The sequence below is a fragment of the Elephantulus edwardii genome, unplaced genomic scaffold (genome assembly GCF_000299155.1).
Source record: "Elephantulus edwardii isolate Elephantulus edwardi_28Jun2011 unplaced genomic scaffold, EleEdw1.0 scaffold00147, whole genome shotgun sequence".
Taxonomy (NCBI): domain Eukaryota; kingdom Metazoa; phylum Chordata; class Mammalia; order Macroscelidea; family Macroscelididae; genus Elephantulus; species Elephantulus edwardii.
Genome location: NW_006399897.1, coordinates 4,258,162 through 4,279,782, shown reverse-complemented (window position 1 = coordinate 4,279,782; position 21,621 = coordinate 4,258,162).

The window sequence follows — 21,621 nt, the reverse complement described above, 5'->3', positions numbered from 1 at the left end:
CAGTGCGGTTGGCGCAGGATAGAGCAGTGTTTAGGGCTGTTGTGCATAGGGTCCCTATGAGTCGGAAACGACTCGACGGCACATAACAACAACAACAACAACAAGTCCCAAAAGAATAAACACAATACTGTATTCCATTACCACAATTCAAAGGCATTAATTTTTCTTCTGTCAGTTTTATTCATTGTCCAGCTTTCAGAAGAATAACAAATGATTGAAAAAACAATGTCCTGACAATAGCAAAGTTCAATAAGAAAGAAAGCAGCAAATAAATACTACGGAAATTATGGAAAGCTTGGAACTCTCATACACTGTTGGTGGGACTATAGAATGTTGCAGCCACTGTGGAAAACAGTATGATGCCTCCTTAATTTAGGAATAGCACTACCAATTGATCCAGAAATCTGTTTCTTATCAGACAGAAATAATAGCTAAGATACTAATACAGGCTTGCACACTGATGCTTATTGCAGAATTATTTACAAGAGCAAAGAGATAATAACCTCTGTGTCCATCAACAAAAATATGTATATATAACACTTCATTGTATTCATTAATGCTAAAGAGTAATGAATAATTCCAAAACACCACATGACATGGATGAATTTAGAGGAAATTATGCTGAACAAAAATAGTCAAAACAAAAGGATAAAATTGTGAAAGCATACTATTACAAAAAAGGTGAAGGAAGTTTACAAACAAAACAAAATAATCTTTCATGGTTACCAAAGATGGGTAGAAGGGAGAAAAAGACATACTTTCTTGTATTTACTTAGCTATTGTTTGGGGTTTAGAAGTGATTTTGTGTTTAGAAGAGACGTGGCAGATGTCTGTTTGTATTTTATTGACTATGCAAAGACACATGGCTGGGTGGATCATAAATTATGGCTAACATTGAGAAGAATGGGAATCCCAGAGCACTTATTGTGTTTACACAAAACCTGTACTTTGACCAAGATGCTGTTGCTGTCCAAACAGAGCAAGGGAACACTGTTGTTGTTAGGTGCCATCAAGTTTAGACGACTTATAGCTACCTTATGAAAAGGCCTGAGCACTGGATACATTGAACAGCCATCTCTGGATTAGAAATGATTCAGACAATCATATTGATAATATTACTAGCCTTAAACTTAAAAGATTATATTGTTCAAAATTATTTTGTTATGTATTTATGTTTGTACATAGGGTTTCCAGATGCAAGCCATTTCGGAAGTGGATGCCGCTCCTGCTTCTAGGCTTATTTTAGTCGGGAAGCTCCAGCCAACACTGCCAACCATGGGAATCCAGTACCACGTTTGGCACATTACTGTCACAGTGTTCAGCATCACAGCAACCACGCGTTTCCTCTGTACAGCAATGCACAGACTAGTGTTATACCACCTAGAAGAATGTTTGACAGAATAACAAATTGCACCAGGCCTGAGGGCCGGAGATTAAAATCACCCACCTTCGGCTTGGTAGCATAACTTTCTTTCCACTAGGCCAACGTAGCTTTCTCTCTGTCATTTTTGTTATTGTTGTTAGGTGAAGTCAAGTTGCAGACAACTCATAGTGACCTTATGAACGAAAGGCCTGAGCACTGTGAACACTACATGGTATAAAATCAGGAAAGGTTTGCATCAAGGTTGTATCCGTTCTTTATATTTATTCAATCTCTATGCTGAGCAAGCCATTAGAGAAGCTGTACTCTATGAAGAAGAATGTGGGATCAGGATCATCGGAAGACTCATCAATAACCTGTATTATTGCAGATGATAGAGCTTGACTTGCTAAAAGGGAGGAGGATTTGAAATGCTTATTGTTAAAGTTGAAAGGGCTATAGTCTTCCATGATAGATGGCGAAAAAGTGCAAGTTGTCAATAATTGCATCTTACATGAATACACAATCAACACATTTGGAACCAGTAGTCAGGAGACCAGGAGATGTATGGCATTGGGTAAGTCTGCTATCATGGACCTCTCTACATTACTGAAGAGCAATGATATCAGTTTGAGGTGTGCCTGATTTAAGTCATAGTCTTTTCAATGACTTGCTATGCATGTACAGCTGGAGAGTGAATAAAGATGATGGAAGAATTGATGCCTTCGAGCCATGATGCTGGAGAGGAGTGCTAAGTAACCCATTGACTAAACAAACAGATATGGCCTGGAAAAAGTGCACCCAGAATGCTTCTTGGAGGTAATGATGGTAAAGCTTTGTCTCACATACTTTGTGCATGTTTCTAGGAAAGGCTAGTCTTTGGATGGGGACATCATGCTTGAAAAGGTGAAGGATTAGCAAAAGAAAAGAAGATCCTCAACCAGATGAACTGACACAGTGAGCGCAGCAATGGGTGCAAATGTGTCATAGATTGTAAGGATGGTAGAGAATAGGACAGAGTTCAGTCTGTTGTTTACAGGGTTGCTATGGTTGTGTTTGACTCCATGATATCTAACAACAACACAAACAACATTGTTTGAAGAACTATTTTTTCTTTTTTTGTCTTTATTACACTAACTTGAAAAAAATAGAAAAAAAAACAGAATAAAATGCTAAAAAGCGTAAAACAATTTTATAACTTTTTATTGTGATATTTTATTGATATTCACAGAAAGGAAAATTGAAATGGTTATTTGGTATTACTTTTTGAATGATATTCCAAATAGTCTAGTTTTATGTATGGGATAAATGCAATACTAGTACATTTCAATGCTTTTTAAGAAGTGGTATTACATGTACTATAGATTATTTGCACTATAAAATACTTTCAGATCAGTTTAAAAGATGAATTAGTATAAAGGTTTAGAATAAAAACACTTTTCATTAAGAAAACAATAAATAAATGCAAATTAAGGACTACACCTACTCAATTTTAAATGTAGGAGCATATAGAAAAATTTTAAAACATCTCTTGTGCCACAATTTACTTACTATTTGAAAATTAAACAAGTCATGTAATTAGTGTTTATATTTCAGAATTAGCTAAAAATCAACAAGCTTGATTGTAACAAATACTACAACTGAGCTTGCCAATTAAAAATTATTATAGACTCCTAGATATCAATAAATAGAGAGAGAGCTCTGTGGGTCTGGTATATAGAAAGTTATGCTACCAGCCAGAGGTGGGTAATTTTAATCTATAGCCCTCAGGCCTGATTTTAATTGTTTTTAGTCAAACATTCTTCTAAGTAGTATAGCACTGGTCTGTCCATTTGCTGTACAGAGGTAATTCGTGGTTGCTGTGATGCTGAACACTGTGACAGTGATGTGCCAAACGTGGTAATGGATTCCCATGGTGGACAGTATTGGCTGGAGCTTCTCGACTAAAATAAGCCTGGAAGCAGGGGTGGCATCCACTTCCGAAATGGCTTGCATCCGGAAACTCTATGAACTTGGAGAAACGATGAAAGTTATACAAGTGTTCAGGTCTTTCGTTCCTAGGTTACTGTGAGTTGTCTACAACTCAATGGCAACTCCATATCCACTAGGCCACCAGAGCTCCCTGCAAGGAGTATGTCATTGTTGTTGATTGCCTTCAAGTTGAGCATGACTCACAGTGACCCTATGAACAAAAGACCTGAAGCCTCTCTACGACTATCAACATTTATCAAAGTTTATAGAGTTTCTGGAGGCATGTTGTTTAGAAAGTGGTTGCCACTTCTTCTTCCAAAGTAAAGAGTATCTGTAAGGAGTATAGAGAATCTTTTTTTTATGCATTTTAGTGATTGCCTATGACATTCAATTTTATTTGAGAAATCAGAAGCAGCATCCCAAAAGTGCAAAGAATGTATATTTTTCCTTTGAAAAATATTTTTGTTGAAAATTTCCACATTTCAATGTATTCCAAATGTCAAAGCATTGCTCTCTGAAAGTGATTGTATTTCAGGTCCCCCCAGGCGCTCCTGTAGAGTCATCTTTCCTGTCATTGTGGTCGATAGATCACATGAATGCCATCTGATAGCAGTGATAGTCTCTTCTGAAATGACAAGTTACTCAGGAGACTTATTCTATCAGTTAAGAATTGAAGTGATGAAAATGACTAGGCATGTAGAACAGAATTCTGAAGTTCAACCGTGGAAAAAATAATGCTGTTTTAGAATAATGTTTTAGCATCACACAGAATATACTGTCTTCAGACTTATCTCACAAGGCAGTAAGTTGCTGAGTGCTGATGTGATAAAAGAGAACAGGAGGTAACCTGCTAGCATTCTCTGGTCCTCTCTGGGAATGTGGGAGTGTTGGTATATGCTCCCAGATCTTCAGCACCCTATCACTCAGGATGCATTATGGTTTCTTCACTTTGAGGTCTGTGAATTCTGACATGGGTGACAGTTTCAAAAATGTGGTTTATTTTCTTTTCAACATACATGCAAGTATTTATTGCTCTAAGTATCGGAAACAATTGATGTCAACCAAAACTATATTTAGACTCTAGAACCTTCTTTATACATGATTTCTTTAAAACTATAGCCAAATCTGAGAAATTTAAGATGGGGTAAAATATGAGTTTGGATTTTAACACTTTTGGAGAGGGGAACAGTCTAATCTCAATAGTTTACAATTTTGTTCCTCCATTTTATAAGTTTTCCTTTTACCTTATAATGAGACTCCGAGAACATTTACTGCAATGAACACTGTTCTAAAGGATCATTGTTAATATAATTAGATTTGATTTATAATGGATTAATTTGATTTTTGAGGAATTGAAAGACTATCTTATAAATACTGGAAAATTCTTCAAGAAAATTCTTTAAATGTAAATTAGAAGTTTGTTAGCTTATCCCTTTATGCGAGTTAACTCACTTCTCAGTGAAGACCCCGTATCTTCATTTAGCATCAGCAATCTATACTATTTTTCAAGCAGAGTGAAAAAACGTTGACTTCTTTTTATTTATTTTAGCAGAAAATCAAATAAATACTTTTATATGTGGTCTGATATATGTGTGTGAATATACGTTGCTGACCCTCCAGTGGGCTTTCTCATAAGGGCCTGCCCATCTTTTTCTGGAGGAGATGCTGGTAGGTTAGAATGAGCAGAGTGGCCTTTGGGTTAGCAGCACTAATTCCAATGACCTAAAGGCAGCTGGTTCAAATCCACCAGCTCACTAGCTGCTCAGGTAGGAGAAAGATGAGCAATCTCTTCCCATGCAACTTATAGCCTTTAAAACCCCCTGAAGGGTCAGTTATGAGTTGGTTCTGATAATGAGTCCACAGCAATGCGTTTCTTAATAGATAATGATGAGTGAAAGTAAAAATCAATCCTGTCTGATCAGCACTGGCTCTCCAGTGAGGTTCTAGAGACTGTAAATTGCACAGATGGAGATTGCCACCTTTCCACAGAACAACCAGTGGTTAGAACCAAGTACTTTCGGGTTGGCAATGCAATTTCTTACTCACTAGGCCATCAGAGCTTCATATATGTGTGTGTGTGTGTGTGTGTGTGTGTGTGTGTGTGTGTGCGTGTGCTGTTGTTACATGTCATTGAGTCTAAATGGACTCATATATAGTTGACCATCCAGAAGGTTTTCAGAGGCAGTTGATCATAAGGGAAGAGAGGACCCATCTCTCTCCAGAGGAACAGCTGACTGGATTAGAACTGCTTGCCTTTGGGTTGGTAGAGCAGCTCCTTAACACTGATCCACTTGGGGTATATTTCATGAACTATAAAGATATAAATATGTATCTTTGTTGTTAGGTGCCATCGAGTTGAGTACGACTCATAGCAACCCTATGAACAAAAGATCTGAACCCTACTCTATCTTGTGCCATCATCACACTTCCCTGACACACAAGAGCCCATTGCAGCAGTCACCACGTCAGCGCACCTGGCTGAGGGTCTTCCTCTCCTTCACTTATCCCTGGGGTACTGCAAATGGCTAATGTGTTCAACTGCTAATAAAATAATTGGCACTTGAAGAAATACCTCAGAAGACTTGCAATCTTCTTTTGAAAATCCATCTATTCAAGCACTAAAGGAACACAGGAGATCACCCGAAGGACTTGTTCTCTGACATCACCTCAAGTCAGAATTGACTCAAATTTTTATTTAGTAATAGAAAGAATAGTCTTTTTTGGCCATAAAGGGACTGCCAATATTTTATTTTTTGTCTTTAATGTGTAAGTTTAAAACTTACATCTCTGTTTTACTGTCTCTATTCTACTTAGATGAAAAATTAATCTTGCTGTGGGAATAAACACAGTTTAAACTTGAAGGATAAACAATGACTATTCTGTCAAATTAGGTCTGCACTGCTTTGTGGGGTGATTTCTCACTGTCTTCTGACTCAGGGAACAGCTCTTTCTCCCAGTACTTGCCCTCAATTCTTACTCACAGCACCACTCTTCATCTTGGAGATTTGCCTGTCAGGGTTTTGTAATGTAAAAGAGATATTTTTAAAAGTTCTAAACTACACCACTAGTCTCCCCTTCCCTGTTTCTTTCTCTGTTATTTTTTACTCTGATTAAATAAAACAGACCCCAAAAACAACTAAAAGCAACTAAACAAACCATTTTAACAACTCAACTTTTGCACTATTCAAGCAGCTTTCCATTTGTGAATGGCTTGAAATAGCCAATTTGCATAAGAATAGTCCCTCTTTAGTTTTCTTCTATAAAGTTAAAATCACAGTATTTCCTTAACGGAAGCCCAGACAGTGCATAGTTTGTAAAATTACCAGTTTGTACAACTGGGTCTTTACTTCTATGTGAATTGGTCTCTTAGAATAGTTTTAGAATAGGCAAAGAAAGGCGTTTTTCCTCTCTGTGTATGTGGGTGTGGGCGATTTTTGCTTTGCTAACAGGAGAGTAAAGGCACTGTGTCTGCTCACAGTAGCATAATTAATGGAGTTGCAGAATTTCAAACTTTGGGCCTGTGATCATCAGGGGTCAGTCCCTTGGTAACTCACTCACTGCTGAGTGGGTTTCAACCCAGAGAGACCTTCCATAGGTTTTCTGGGACTTCAAATATGTACACAAGAACACTGTCCATCTTCAGAGGGGCTGATAGATTTGAACTACCAAACTTTTTGTTAGCAGCAATGAATTCAAGCATAGGGACATTTGTGAGGATAGCACAGGTCAGGCAATGTTTATGTAGTATTGTACATAGATTCGCTAGGATTCGGAGCTGAGTCAGTGATAAACAACCAAACTTCAGGGGTGAACAAAAGATACACATTCCATTTGTAGATTACAAAATGTTTTTTTGAAAAGAAAATGCTATGATGATGGATAAGGAGCTCTCTCAGAGCAGTGGTTATGTGCCTATACATTCACTGAAAAGTTGGCAGTTTGCATTCTCCCTGGGAGAAAGCCTTGCTGATCTGCTTTCATGAAGATTGCAGCCTAGAAAACCACACGAGGCAGTTATCCTCTGTCAGACAGGGTCAACATGAGTTAAAAATGGACTAGGCAGTAGTACCCAACAACAGCGTCATAGAGTTGAATGTAAATTTTCTGCTATCCCCTAAATAGATGCTCTCAAATCGTTCTTTTGATGCATCATCCTTTTGGTAGCCTAGTTGAGTTCAGAAGTGTATTTTACCATTTCCCAAAGGGTAATGATTTTGCACTTCAAAATATTTCTATTCATCATGCTAAAGTAATGGCCCTGTTCTGGTCGTAGCTGCATTTCTGATTTTCTAAGAAATCATTTAGCTTGCTGCCCAGATAAAAATGATTTAATTAGGTTATTCTAAGGAGAACATTCAACACAAAGAAATAGATTTGACTGCATCTCAGCACTGTTCCCAGGCAATTTCTTCTTGTTTTCCTTGCCTCTCGACTTCTCTCATGACTTCCCTGGCAGATTAGTTAGTTTCAGTGATTTCTCATTCTCTATAAAATCAAGTCCAAACCTTGAGTGTATATTTATCGCTGGTCCCAAATCTCTTGAACTGTATTTCATATTCTTCTTCTATCTCTAATCTAAACATATTTGAAGATGAAGGCAAACCATAATTTTTGTTTGCACTCCTTCAGCATTTGCTTTTGCTATGGCTTCTACCTAGAAACGCACACCTAATCAGTGGTGACATATTTTTTCAGATCTCAGGTCTCATGCCAAGTCTTTCGTGAAAGCAGATGGCTGAGCTGTATGAGAGTTGTAAAATCGAGGTACTCCTTTACTCCTATCAGAATGATCAGCCCAGGTTGGAGAACGGATTCCATTGGAGCTTTTGCGTGTTTCTCTTGAAACTATCAAACACTTGTTTAGGTTTTGTTTCTGACTCCCAGCTACAACAGAACAAAACACTGCTTTATTCTGTAACACCTTCAAAATTATTGCTACATTTGAGGTCATTGTTGTGATAATTTTGTTTATCCGTTTCAGAGGAAGGTGTGGTGGCCAAATGGGTAAGGAATTATGAAGCTAATCCAAGAGTAGGGGGTTCAAATCCACCATCTATTCTAAGGGAGAATAAGAAATCATTTACTTCTAGGCGATACACAGCCTCTGCAAATCAGCTGGTTCTGACTTGATGGCACATGACTAATAAGGTTACAACATAACAAGGCTCACTTGACCTAAGCAAGGCTATTTTAAAATAGCCTCTTATGCATGCAAAAGAGCTCTGGGGGCCTAGTGAGTAGGAAGTTGCCAACCCAAAGATAGGCAGTTCGGATCCACAAGCTGTTCCAAAAGAGAAGAGTGAGTAATCTCATCCTGTGAGATTTATGGCCGCTGAAAACATGCTGGAGGGTCACAAGTTGATTCTGACTTGACTCAGTGAATACGCATGTAAAAGGTGAATAAGGAATATGAAAGACTGAAGGAGAACTGAGGCATTTGTGTTTCAGTGTTAACAATGAATATGAAGTATTTCGGGATTGACAGGAGGATAAACCCGGCTTGGAAGAAGGATAGCCAGAAGCAAGGAGGTGAGACTGTCATCTGTACCTTAGTCAGGTTACCAGGAAAGACTGCTCACTGAAGAAGGACCAGTCTCTGCACAAAGGCTTAGTAAAATAGCTGTTGTTGTTAGGTGCTATAGGACACATAGCAACCCAATAGACAACAGATTGAAGCTTTGCTTTGTCCTGGGCCATCAAAGGGGTGCAGGGACCTCCTGTGAGGAATTCTGTACGACTCTAGAAGATCAAAGTTTAGGCCTGTTCTTAAGATATTTGCCAAATGAACCTGATTGTCCCCCTACTGGAACACTGGTTTGGGGTTTGTGTTCTGAATATGCAACAACTCATTTGATATGTTAACAATTGCTTTATGAAAAATAAGCCTCCATAGACTGAATTTTCCCTGCTTTTTAGGACAATAAGTTCATTTTCTGGGCTATCTTAACCTTCCTCTTTGGGGAACTTTGGTTTGATACTCAAGGTTGTCAAAACGTTTGAGATCTCTTTGAGACTTTGCCAAACTAATTAGTTTCATCTAAAACCCATTGACATGAAAAGATCTTACCAATAATTGATGTAGACATTTTAAGAAACTAAGCCCAATGTTTGTTTTATGTTGAATAAACCTGATTTTTGAGCTAGCCTCAGAGACTGATGAATTTATGTCTCATTATGTGTTTGAAAATTTATCTTGTATCAGGATGGAATCCATAGTTGATAATTGCTGTTTTTCATAGAACTGTCTTTAAAATACTGATTTTTTTTATTTCCACGAGAAATTATTTCTTGTGCCTGCCTTATAATCTAGACTTTGTGGTCTTACTTCCTATTAGTTTTATTCCCTATTTGAAAACCCATTTAATTTTTATTCTTTTCTAACAGTTTCTTCTGGTACTTGGGAAAAATATAGTTATTAAACTAACCTAAGCAGTAACTAAGCCAATAATTATGACTTTTTTTTAGCTCAGCAAGGAGCATTATGTGCCATTGCCAATATCTCTTGAAGCCCCTGAAGAAACACCTCTCAGGAGATAGAGCAGTGCATTATAAAGATCCATCAGACAGTTACTTAGTTGCATTCAGTGTTCCTGATGACAGTTCCTTCTGGAATCATGTGTCATCCTTACAAGCTCCTGCATTCAAATATTAATAATCGAAATATGCTAATGAAGTCCCTGATCAAAAGGAGGGAAAATATGAGAACTTCAAAATTAGGTGCTTTATTTATATCAAAATAATTGGCTCAGATATGAACTCTGAACGTATTTCAGCTTTTGTTTCTTTTCCTTGCAATTCTCTGACATTAAGATAGACGTAAGTACAGAAAGAGAAACATTTTTCTCTGTGGTTCAACAAAAGATATGGAAAGAATGTTTTTACTGGAGTATCTTAATACAAGACTATTATTCGAACCCACTTGGCAACTCTCAGGAAATGTTTTAAGACAATTACCTTATGGCTACCCTGCCAACTGTCTTTATCACATAATTAAATTAACGAGTTCCAATAGCCAACATTCATGTTTCCAACCAATCTCCAAAACACTCCCATTGAGGTGCTCTTTCTCTACCTCTGTTAAGCTTCAAATTTCTAATCAGAATATCAAAACTTTAGGCTTTCATTTTACCTTATTATTATCCCTCTGTCACTCTACTATTTTAGAATGGTTCCCTTTCTGAAACCCAACACATACTTGCTTCGAACTGTTTGAAGTTGTCTAACTTCTTACTCATTAACATACAGCTCTTTTCAACTTTCAGATTCCTCTTTCTCTAGACCCCAGGATACAAAGCTGCCTAGGCTACATGGGCAAGTTCTCAATCTTGTAGCTGAACAGTAGGGAAATCAGTAGGAATTCCTTAGAGGAGAACAAATGAATTAGGAAGGAGAAGTTAAGGAATTTCGTTCTTGTCTTTTCCAGGTGGCTATGTGTTATGACTTAAACCTTGCTGCTTTTCCATAGGACTCTACCTATTCCTATTCTGATCTGCCTTTTTGTAACTGATACTGTTCTCATCACTTGTCCTAGGTTTCAAGTGGTCACAGCTCTTCCTGCCAATAGTCTTAGGTTATATCTAAGTTAGTTTACCAACATCCAAACTTCTATTTACAGAAGTACTAATTTGAGTTCCCCATCTGTTCTTTTTGGGATATTCACTGAAGCATCTTCTTTTATCATATTCATTGGAAGTTGAATTCTTCTTTCTCCAAGAACCTATAATGATTTACACTTCTTTTATGAAACTTAACACATAACATATTTTAGTGAGTTATGCATACATTTAAACTCCCACTTTTGTATTATGAATTTCCTATGGGAAGATACTGTGTTTTACTTGTTTTTACATTTCTCATGCTTGTTCATGGAATAAAAAAAAATAACTGTTATAGAAGCCAAACTAAAATGATTATCTTTTTGTTTTGTGTAAAAGATTTAGACGATCATGTAGATCCATTGTGACCCTGGGCCACAATGAAGAGTAGACTTTAAAGGTTACCTAATTTCAAGGAAAGAAGCACACTGAAATATATTAAAAACAAATTAAAATTAGTTTTTTGAAATAGAAGTAGGACCTTAATTAGATTATGAATTTGAAAATGAATAACTGCTTCTATAGGGAATTACTAATTTTAGCAGAGGTTGAGGTTATGTGTGTCTATGATAAAGTCATAATTAAACCCACAGAGTGTGTCTTTCATAATATGTATAAGTACACATAAATTTTAGGAAACAAAATCTTGGAAGCAACAGTTCAAATTCAGAATTTCAGGTTATTTTCAAACACATATCCTTCTCTACTATGAAAGATTCCCATTAGCCCACAAATACAGTGCTCAAACACCAAACCAGAAGAACCTTTTCATATTTTGCTGTAGAGATTGTTCTATTTTCTTTGCTCACTATCAACAACTCCACCTACCATTTTCTTTATATATATAGGTATAGAAGAAGATTTTCTGTAGAATTTTAAATAATATTTATATATATGTAATTTTTTAATTGTCATTGAGAATATATACATAAAAACATATACCAATTCAGCAGTTCCTGCATATATCATTCTGTGTGTAACTGTCCTACTATTATTTTTGTGTTTTTCTTCTCACATAAGCAAGCATAAGCTCAATTTCACTGCCTCCTGTTTCCTGTCTAATCTTTGGTGTCGCTATTTTCATTTTGATCCCATGTAGATAGACTTTAAAGGCCATAATGTGCAAAGCAGATGTGTTTTACTAATTTAGCAAAACTATTTGGTTTTAAGAAAACTTTTGGGGATATTTCTGTTGTTGTTGTTGAGTACCATTGAGTCATAGATGACTCATAGCAGCCCAATGAATGAAAGACCTGAACACTTGTATAACTTTCATCGTTTCTCCATGTTCTTAGGGTTTCTGGAGGCAAGCTATTTAGGAAGTGGATGCCACTCCTGCTTCCAAACATGTTTTATTTGGGTATCTCCACCAAACACTGTCCACCATGAGTAACCATTATCGCATTTGACACATCAGTTTCACAGTGGTCATCATCACAGCAACCACGAATTACCTCTATAGAGCAAATGGACAGACCAGTGCTATACCACTTAGAAGAATGTTTGACCAAAACCAATTAAAACCAGGCCTGAGGGCCACAGATTAAAATCATCCGCTGCCTTTGGCTTTACATATGATTGACAATATCTGGTTATCTAACAGATTAAGACAGGCTTGGAAGGAGGAGTGGCATCCACTTCCTAAGCATGCCTGTGGAAATTCTATGAACTTAGAGAAAGGACAATAGTTTTAGGACAAGGTTAAAGTCATTTGTTTATGGAGTCACTACTAGATGGCATTTAACAACAACAATATATATTGCCAAACCCTTTTCTTCCATTTTGAGCTTCCATTGGCTCAACTCTGAATGATGGCACTCTTGTTTTGGCTGAGGTTCTGTGTAGATTATTTCTTTGTTTAAGCCTCTTGTTTAGAGTCAATAAGAACTCCAGGTGGACACGTGCATTTAAGGCTAAGTCCTTGTCTCCGTTTTGGAAACTGGGTGAAACGATTGGACTTGATGTCTGGTTTAAGATTTAAAATTTATCTCAGAGTAGTAGTTGCAAGGTTTCATTCAACTTCTATGGGTCCAGAAAAATTGAAATCCATTAGGACCTGAAGTTTTGTTCTATATTTTCTTCATTCCCTAATGGTAGCCAGATACCATCTAGTTTTGTTTGTTTTTAATCTCATGGTTAAGAAACAGTTATTCATAAAGACCATTAGCCACATATTCCGTACAACTTCTTTTCCTGACTCACCATCTACTTCTACTATTTCAAGTGAATAATGATCATTTATAATTCCTTAAATGGCTGCTTAATTGCTCTTAAGACTGTTGTTATAGCTCTGGTGGCCTAGTGGTAAGAAACTGAACTGCAATCTCAAAGGAATTCTGTTCAAATCCACCCTCTGCTTCACGGGAGGATGGACAATCTCCTCTGGTGCAATTTACTTTCTCTAAAAACTTTCTGGAGGGTCAATTATCAGACTTGATAGTGCATAAAACAACAACAACAACAACAACAACAACAACAACAGTGATTAATTCTTATTCCATATATGGCAGCTTACAAACTTTTGAGACCCTGTTGTTATAGTTGTTAGGTGCATGTGAGTCTAGTATGACTCTTAGTGACCCTGTGAATGTCACAGCTGAGCCCTGTCCTATCCTGTGCCATCCTCATCATCTCTGACATACTGAATCCATTGCTGCAATCACTGTGCCAATCCATCTGGTTGAGGGTCTTTATCTCTTTCACTTACCCTCCACCTTTCCAAGCATGATGGCCTTCTCTATGGATTTTTCTCCCCTATCAGTGTGTCCAAAGTGTGTGAGATGAAGCTTTACCATCTCTGCCCTCAAGGAACACTCTGGGTACTATATGAAGAAGCAGAGGTTAGATGGAACAGAAGCATGAAACATGTTAGTAGAGAAACTTTATGTTTCATGAAACTATGACTGTTGCTGCTATGTACCACTGGGTTGAAACCAACTCCGAGCTGATCCAGCAGTGGATTTTCAGAGGCAGTAAATAGCACAGGAGAATATTGCTCATCTGCTGCAGGGTAACTGATAAAGACAAAGCATGTGTCTTTGAGTTGGTGTGCAATTCCCTACCACTAAGCCACTAGCCTCATTTCTATCACCAAGCCTGTATTTTCCCACTACTATTTCTTCTTCACTGTTTCTACTTTTGCATTCTAGTCACCAATTATCATTAACACACATTGATTGAATGTTTGGTTAATTTTGGACTGCAAGATTTGGTAAATATTCTCAACTTCTTCCTTTTTGGTTCTAGATGTATATTTGAATAATAGTCCTGTTAATGTGTCTTCCTTGTATGTGTATGGCTATTATTCTATCACTCACAACATTGTGTTTCAGGATAGAACTTGAAATTGGCTTTTGTTGTATTTGCTTTCCATGCCTATTCAATCTTCATGCTGGGTAAATTATCTGAGAAGTTTACCTCTATGAAGAGTATGGTGGCATTAGGTTTGGAGGGTGACTCATCAATAATCTGTGTTATGCAGATGACACAACCTTGCTTGTTGAAAGTGAGGAAGACCTGAACTACTTGTTTCAGAAGATCAATCAATGCAGCCTTCTGTATGGATTGCATCTCAATGTCAACAAACCAAAGACTCCTACCACAGGACCGATAGGCAGTGAGCATCATGATAGATGGAAAGGAGATTGGAACTGTCAACAGCCTCATCTTGCTTGGATCCACAATTAACACCCATGGTAACAGCAGTCAGGAAATAAGGAGACACACTGCATTGGAAAAAAAATTCTGCAGTTAGGAAACTTTCCAAATTATTGAGGAGTAATGATGTCTATTTGAAGACTAAGGTGTGTCTGATTCAGGCCATAGGCTTTCCAGTTACTTAGTATACATCTGAGAGCTGGACAATGATTAAGGTTGAAAGGAGAAGAATTGACGCCTTTGAGATGTGGTGTTTAAAAGAGCACTGAACATCCCATGGATGGCCAAGAGAACAAACAGATATGTCTTGGAGAGGGCGCAGCCAGAGTGCTCTTTGGAGGCAAGAATGATGAGGCTTCACCTCACATATTTCGGGCATGTTGCTAGAAGGTGCTATTCCTTGGAGAAGGACATGATGCTGGGAAGGGTGGAGGGGCAGTGAAGGAGAGGAAGACCCTTAACCAGGTAGACTGACATGGTGACTGCTGTAGTGGGCTCTTGTGTGCCAGGGAGTGTGAGGATGGCAGGATAGAACAGGGTTCAAATCTTACGCTCATAGGGTCACTGTGAGTTCAACTCAACGGTACTTAACAACAGCAAGCCACTAGAGCTTCTGAAACCTCCAAACAAATTTGAAAAATTCTAGTGAAGTTTTAGATTATACACAAGCAGGTTCACCAGCTGCTATTTTTGTTATTCATTGTATTAAGTACATGTCTAGCAGACTTTTGCCAATTCAATGTCTTGTTGCGTGTTGCTGTTGTTAGGTACTACTGTCCAATCACCTATGACTCATAGCAATCCTATGCACTATAGCTCTGAACTCTGCCCTCTTTTGAGCCAATCTCATTGTCTCTGATACACCTACTCCTGTTATCCCAGTTACTGTGTCAGTCCACTTTTTCCAGGGTCTTCCTCTCTTGCGCTGTCTTTCCACATTTCCAAGCATGATGTACTTCTCTAAAGACTGGCCCCTCCTGGAAACTACCCAAAGTATGTGAGATGAAACTTCAAAATCTTTGCTTCCAAAGAGCAGCTTGGTTTCACTCTCTGCAGTATAGACTTTTTTATTCTCTTGGGAGTCCAGGGTAAGTTCAGTACTTTTCTCCAATACCACCACTCAAAAACAACTTTCTTCTTTCTGTCAACTTTAGTCATTATCCAGTTCTCTGATGCATAGCAAGTAATTGTGAAGACCATGGCTTTCATCAGGCTTATGTTAGTCTCTAGATTGACATCATTGCTCTTCAACACTCTGGAGAGGTCCCTGACAGACTTTTCCGCTGCAATTCGTCTTTTGATTTTTTGACTGCTGGTGCCAACAGGGTTGATAGTGGAACCAAGCAAGTTGAAATTGTTGACAATCTCAATCTCTTCATCATCTATCATGATGCTGCACTTGGCCCAGTGGTGAGAATCTATTGTTTTGGGTTTTTTTGTTTGTTTTTTAAGAGGAAGCAAAAGCAGCTTCATTAAGGTGTAATTCCTTGGTCTGGAGAGAGAGAGACAGACAGAGAGACAGACCGGGGAAAACCCAAGAATCTTTGTTTTTTTGATGTTAAGATTCAATCTATTTTGAAGACTGCAGTCATTACACTTCTGCAGCAAACACCTCAGGTTCTCTTTAGTTTCAGCAAGCAAGGTTGTGTCATCTGCATATCACAGGCTGTTGATGAGTTTTCCTTCAATTTTGATGCCACATTCCTTCTCATAAAGTCTAGCCTCCTGAATGATGTGTTCTGCATATAGATTGAAAAGATGGAGACAGGGTGTATCTCTGACACACAACTTTTTTTTGCTTTTGAACCATGCAGTATTTCCTTGCTCTGTTCTGATGACTACTTCCTGGTCCAAGCGTAGGCTTCACATGGGCACAATTAAGAGTTCTGGGTTTTCCACTTTCGCAAGGTTAGCCACAATTATTTGTGATCCACACAGTCAAAAGCCTTTTAATAGTCAATGAAGCACAGATAGACATTCCTCTGAAATTCTCTGCTTTCAGCTAAGATTCATCTAACATTGACTATAATGCCCCTAGTCAACATCTCAGAAGTGTGTAATTTATAGACTGCAATAGTAACAATTTTGTATTTAATGAATTTAATTTTTTTCCCACTTCATCATTTTGATCTCTCATCTGCCCCTGGTACTTGTTAACAAACCATGGTCTCTATGCCAAAACATTGCTGCCTGACAGAAAGTGAGGAGGACTTGAAAGACTTGCTGTAGAATATCAAGAACTACACAGCCTTCACTATGGATTACATCTCAACATCAAGAAACCAAAATCATCACCACTGAGCTAATTGGCCATGTCATGAGAGATTGAGAAAGAATTGAAATTGTCAATGATTTCAACTTACTTAGATCCACAATCAATATGCTTGATATTAACTGTCAGGAGATCAGAAACATATAGCATTGGGAAGTCCTGCTGTTAGGAACCTCCCCGTAATACTGAAGAAGATTGGTGTTAATTTGAAGACTAAGATGTGCTTGATTCGGATGGTGGTCTTTTAAATAATTTGCTATCCGGAATAGATGGTATACCAATTGACATATTTCAGCTAACAGATGCTGCCCTGGATGTGCTCAGCAAGTTGTGCCAAGAAATCTGGAGAACAACCACTTGGCCAACTGACTGGAAGATATCTATATTTGTTCCCATCCCAAAGAAGGGTGACCCGACTGAGTGTGGAAACTACAGAACAATATCATTGATTTCACATGCAAGCAAGAGTCTACTGAAGATTATCCAAAAACGACTGGAATAGTACATCAGCAGAGAACTGCCAGAAGTCCAGGCTGGGTTTAGAAGGGGTCGTGGTACTAGGGATATTGTTGCTGATGTTAGATGGATCTTTGCTGAAAGCAGAGAATACCAGAAGAATGTTTATCTGTGTTTCATTGATTATGCAAAGGCATTTGACTGTGTGGATCATAACAAACTGTGGCTGACTCTGAGAAGAATGGGAATCCCAGAACATTTAATTGTGCTAATGTGAAACCTGTACTTGGACCAAGAGGCAGTAGTCAGAACAGAGCAGGGTAACACTGCATGGTTCAAAATTGGGAAGGGTGTACGCCAGGGATGCATCCTGTCTCCATACCTTTTCAACATGTATGCAGAGCACATTATCCGAGAGGCTGGGCTCTATGAGGAGAAGCGTGGCCTTAGGATTGGTGGAGGATCTATCAACAATCTGCATTATGCAGACGACACAACCCTGCTCGCTGAAATCGAGGAGGACCTCATGCACTTACTGCAGAGGGTCAAGGACTGCAGCCTTCAATATGGACTGAGGCTCAATGTCAAGAAGACCAAAATTCTCACCCTGGACCAATTGGTAGCATCAGGATGGGTGGCGAAGAGATTGAGATTGTTCACAGCTTCAGTTTGCTCGGCTCCACAGCCAACACTCTTGGCACCAGCAGCTAGGAAATAAAAAAACACATTACAATGGGAAAGTCTGCTGTTAGGGACCTCTCTAAAGTACTCAAGAGCCACGGTGTCTCTCTGGAGACTAAGGTGCGCCTGATACGGGCTATGGTCTTTGCCATCACTTGTTATTCATCAGAGAGTTGGACAATGACTAGGGAGGATAGAAGAAGAATTGATGCCTTTGAGCTGTGGTGCTGGAGAAGAGTATTGAATGTTCCATGGACGTCCAAGAAAACAAACAGATCCATCCTAGAGACGGTTAAACCAGGGAGGCTACTCCTTGGAGGCAAGGATTCTGGGCCTTTGTCTGACATACTTTGGACATGTTGTAAGGAGAGACAGGTCCTTGCAGAGGGACATCATGCTTGGTAGGGTAGAGGGACAGCACAGGAGGGGAAGACTCTCTATTAGGTGGATTGATTCAGTGACTGGGGTAATTGGGATGGGTGTGTCAGAGGCAGTGCAATTGGCACAGGATAGAGCAGGGTTTAGGGTTGTTATACATAGGGTTGCTATTAGTCGCAAACAACTCAACGGCACATAACAACAACATCCATCTGAGAGCTGGACAATGAGTAAGAATGTTGTTATTGTTCTTAGGTGCCATTGAGTCTAGGTGACTCCTAGCAAATACATGAATAACAGATCTGAATACTATCTTTTTTTACTATACATTGCACTTTATTTACCATTAAAAAGGGAAATATGACATTAAAAAAAGTTTAGCATTACTTGTTAAAATCACATCCATTTGAATTTTTTATAATTTTAATGAACATTTACAGAGAATTTGGATTTCCATTCTTTCATTGCTGCACTTCTTTCTCTACCCGCCCAGCCCTCTCCCCCCGCCCCCAAGTTTGCTCCTCTCTTTCAAAAGTAAAAGAAAGACTCCCTCCCTGGTACACAATCCCCCGCACCCCTCCCACCGCCCCAAGTACATTCCACTATGCAACCTTAGTTGTGGACTCTTGTGATAACCATAATGCCCTATCATACATCACTTTTAAATTATTCAGTCCCTCATCTGTTTCAGTGCAGTATACACAATTTATCCAGTTTTCCTCAGTCTTACCTCTACCCTGATATCAGTCTCATTTTACAGCAGTGGCACCATGCAATATTTGTCCTTTTGTGACTGAGATATTTCACTCAGCATAATGTCCTCCAGGCTCACCCATTTTGAATAATATTGAATGAGTTCCTTGTTTTTCAATGCAGCATAGTATTCAGATTCTATCCTATGGCATCCTCATAATTTCTGATACACCATAGCCTATTATAGCTCTCACTGTGATAATGTACCTGGTTGAAGGTCTTCCTCTCTTTCACCTACCTTCCACCTCTCCAAGTATGATGCCCCTGTCTAAGGAATAGCTTCTCCTAACAACACACCCAAAGTATATGTGATGAAGCTTTGTCACATTTTTCTCCAAAGAATGCTCTGGATATATTTTCTGCAAGACAATTCTTCTGTCATCATCATTACTCCGCAATTTTTTTGTCATCCTCATTCATTGTCTGAATCAGGCACATTTTAGTCTTCAAACTGACATCATTGCTTCTCAGTAATTTGGGGAAATTTCTGACTACAGACTTTCCCAATGCAATACATCTCTTGAATTGATATCTTTGAGTTGTGCTATTGGAGAAGAGTGTGACTATCCCATGGAATGCCAAAAGAATAAACAGATACATCTTTGGAAAAGTACAGCCAGAGAATTCTTTGGAGGAAAAGATGGTAAAGTTTTGTCTCTCATATTTTTGGAATGTTGCTAGGAGAAGCTATCCCTTGGAAAGGGACATCATACTTGGAAACATGGAGGGTTAGAAAAAGAGAAGACCCTCAGTGATAGGGTTTGGCACAGTGACTGCAGCAATGGGCTCAAGTGTGTTAGAAATTACGAGGGTGAGATAGGATAGGACAGGATTCATATCTGTTGTTTATAGGGTCACTATGAGTTTTACTCAATGGCCCCTAATAACAATGACAATCTGTACGTTTTTATCTTATCTCTTTATGTAATTGAATTAATGCCATTTCATTTTTATTAAGTCCATTCCAAGGCTTGTCTCCATCACCATTTCTAAAGTAGCTCTTGTCAGAATCAGCAATGACCATTATGCCATATTAAGCAGTGTACTGTATTTAGTGATCAATTTTCACTTCTGTTCTCATTTGATGTCTGAGATGCATTTGCCACAGGAAAGTAGTATTTTCTGTAAGACATGGTCTTCTCATGACTCTTGGAATTCCACTCTCTCCTCGTTGTTTCTTTCCATCATTGACAACTTTCCAATCTCCTTTGTCAACACTGCTTTGCGCGCTCTCTCTCTCTCTCTCTCTCTGTGTCTGTGTGTGTGTGTGTGTGTACTGTCAAATTGGAGGAGTTTGTCCTTCCTTCTCAGCAGAACATCTGTGGGTTCAAACTGCACACCTCTGAGTGTTTCAGACTCTTCTTATTTTTTATGTACATTCTTCCTAATAAAGTTCATAATTTCCCATGACTTAAGTTATTACTGCATATATATGCTGATGGTTTATATCCCAGCTGAGAACTCTCTCTGTAATGCAAGACTAATAGTCAAGTGATTCTGCAAGAGTTTTATTTGGAAGTCTAGTAAACTTTGCCTACTGACCATTCACAACATGGAGATCTTGATTTTTATTCTCTTTTTGCTCCAATGATACCGTCTGTAAGGGGTTTTGCTGCTAACCCAAAGGTGGCACCTCTTTTGAAGTTCAAATCAACCAACTGCTCCATGGAAGAAAGATGAGCCATCCCCGCTATGTAATGAACAGTCTCAGAAAACGCATTGGAGGGTCACCTATGAGTCGATTCTAACTAAGTTGCAATGAGTTTTCTTTGTGCTGTAGGACAATGACAGTTCAATGTTAGACTTCTTTCCTTCCATGTTGAAGCCTCAGATTTGATTCCTGACCAACTGTAGCTACCATTTTTGGTGTGTTGTTCAGATGCTAAAAATATTTAACAGAATTTTCAGACTAAGAGAAAACTAGGAAGATCTGGTGATCCACTTCCAAAATATCAGTCAATGAAAACCTTATGGAGTGTATTTGATGATCTCATCCTGTTGTGGTACATAGGTTTTTATGCGTCAGGACCATTTGACAGCTAACAGTTCAATCTTATATGTACTACTTGCTCTTTCCTAACAACTTTGTCACCATTTTTCACCTAGTGGTTGGTAAAAGCTTAACTTCTCTACTTGATGTCATCTTTCTTTTGTTTAAAAAGTAGTTTTGTTTTTTTAGTATAAATTTATTTTATATATTATTCAATAGTAATATACCATTATTCTGCATGTTTACTTCATTTTGTTCTATCCCTTAACAAATAACCAGTGCTACTGGCTTATGTATAATGCAGATTAAAAAATATTATGCAACAAAACACAAATATATATATTCTTCATTTTCTTTTTTTTCCACTCAAAAAGAAGCATACTAAACAAACTCTTCTGCATCTTGTTTTATATTATAACTTATAAACAGTAAAATTTTAGTAAATACAATGAAGATGTCTTGATAGTTTCTATCTTTTGCAGAATGTGATATAAACTTTTTAAAAATT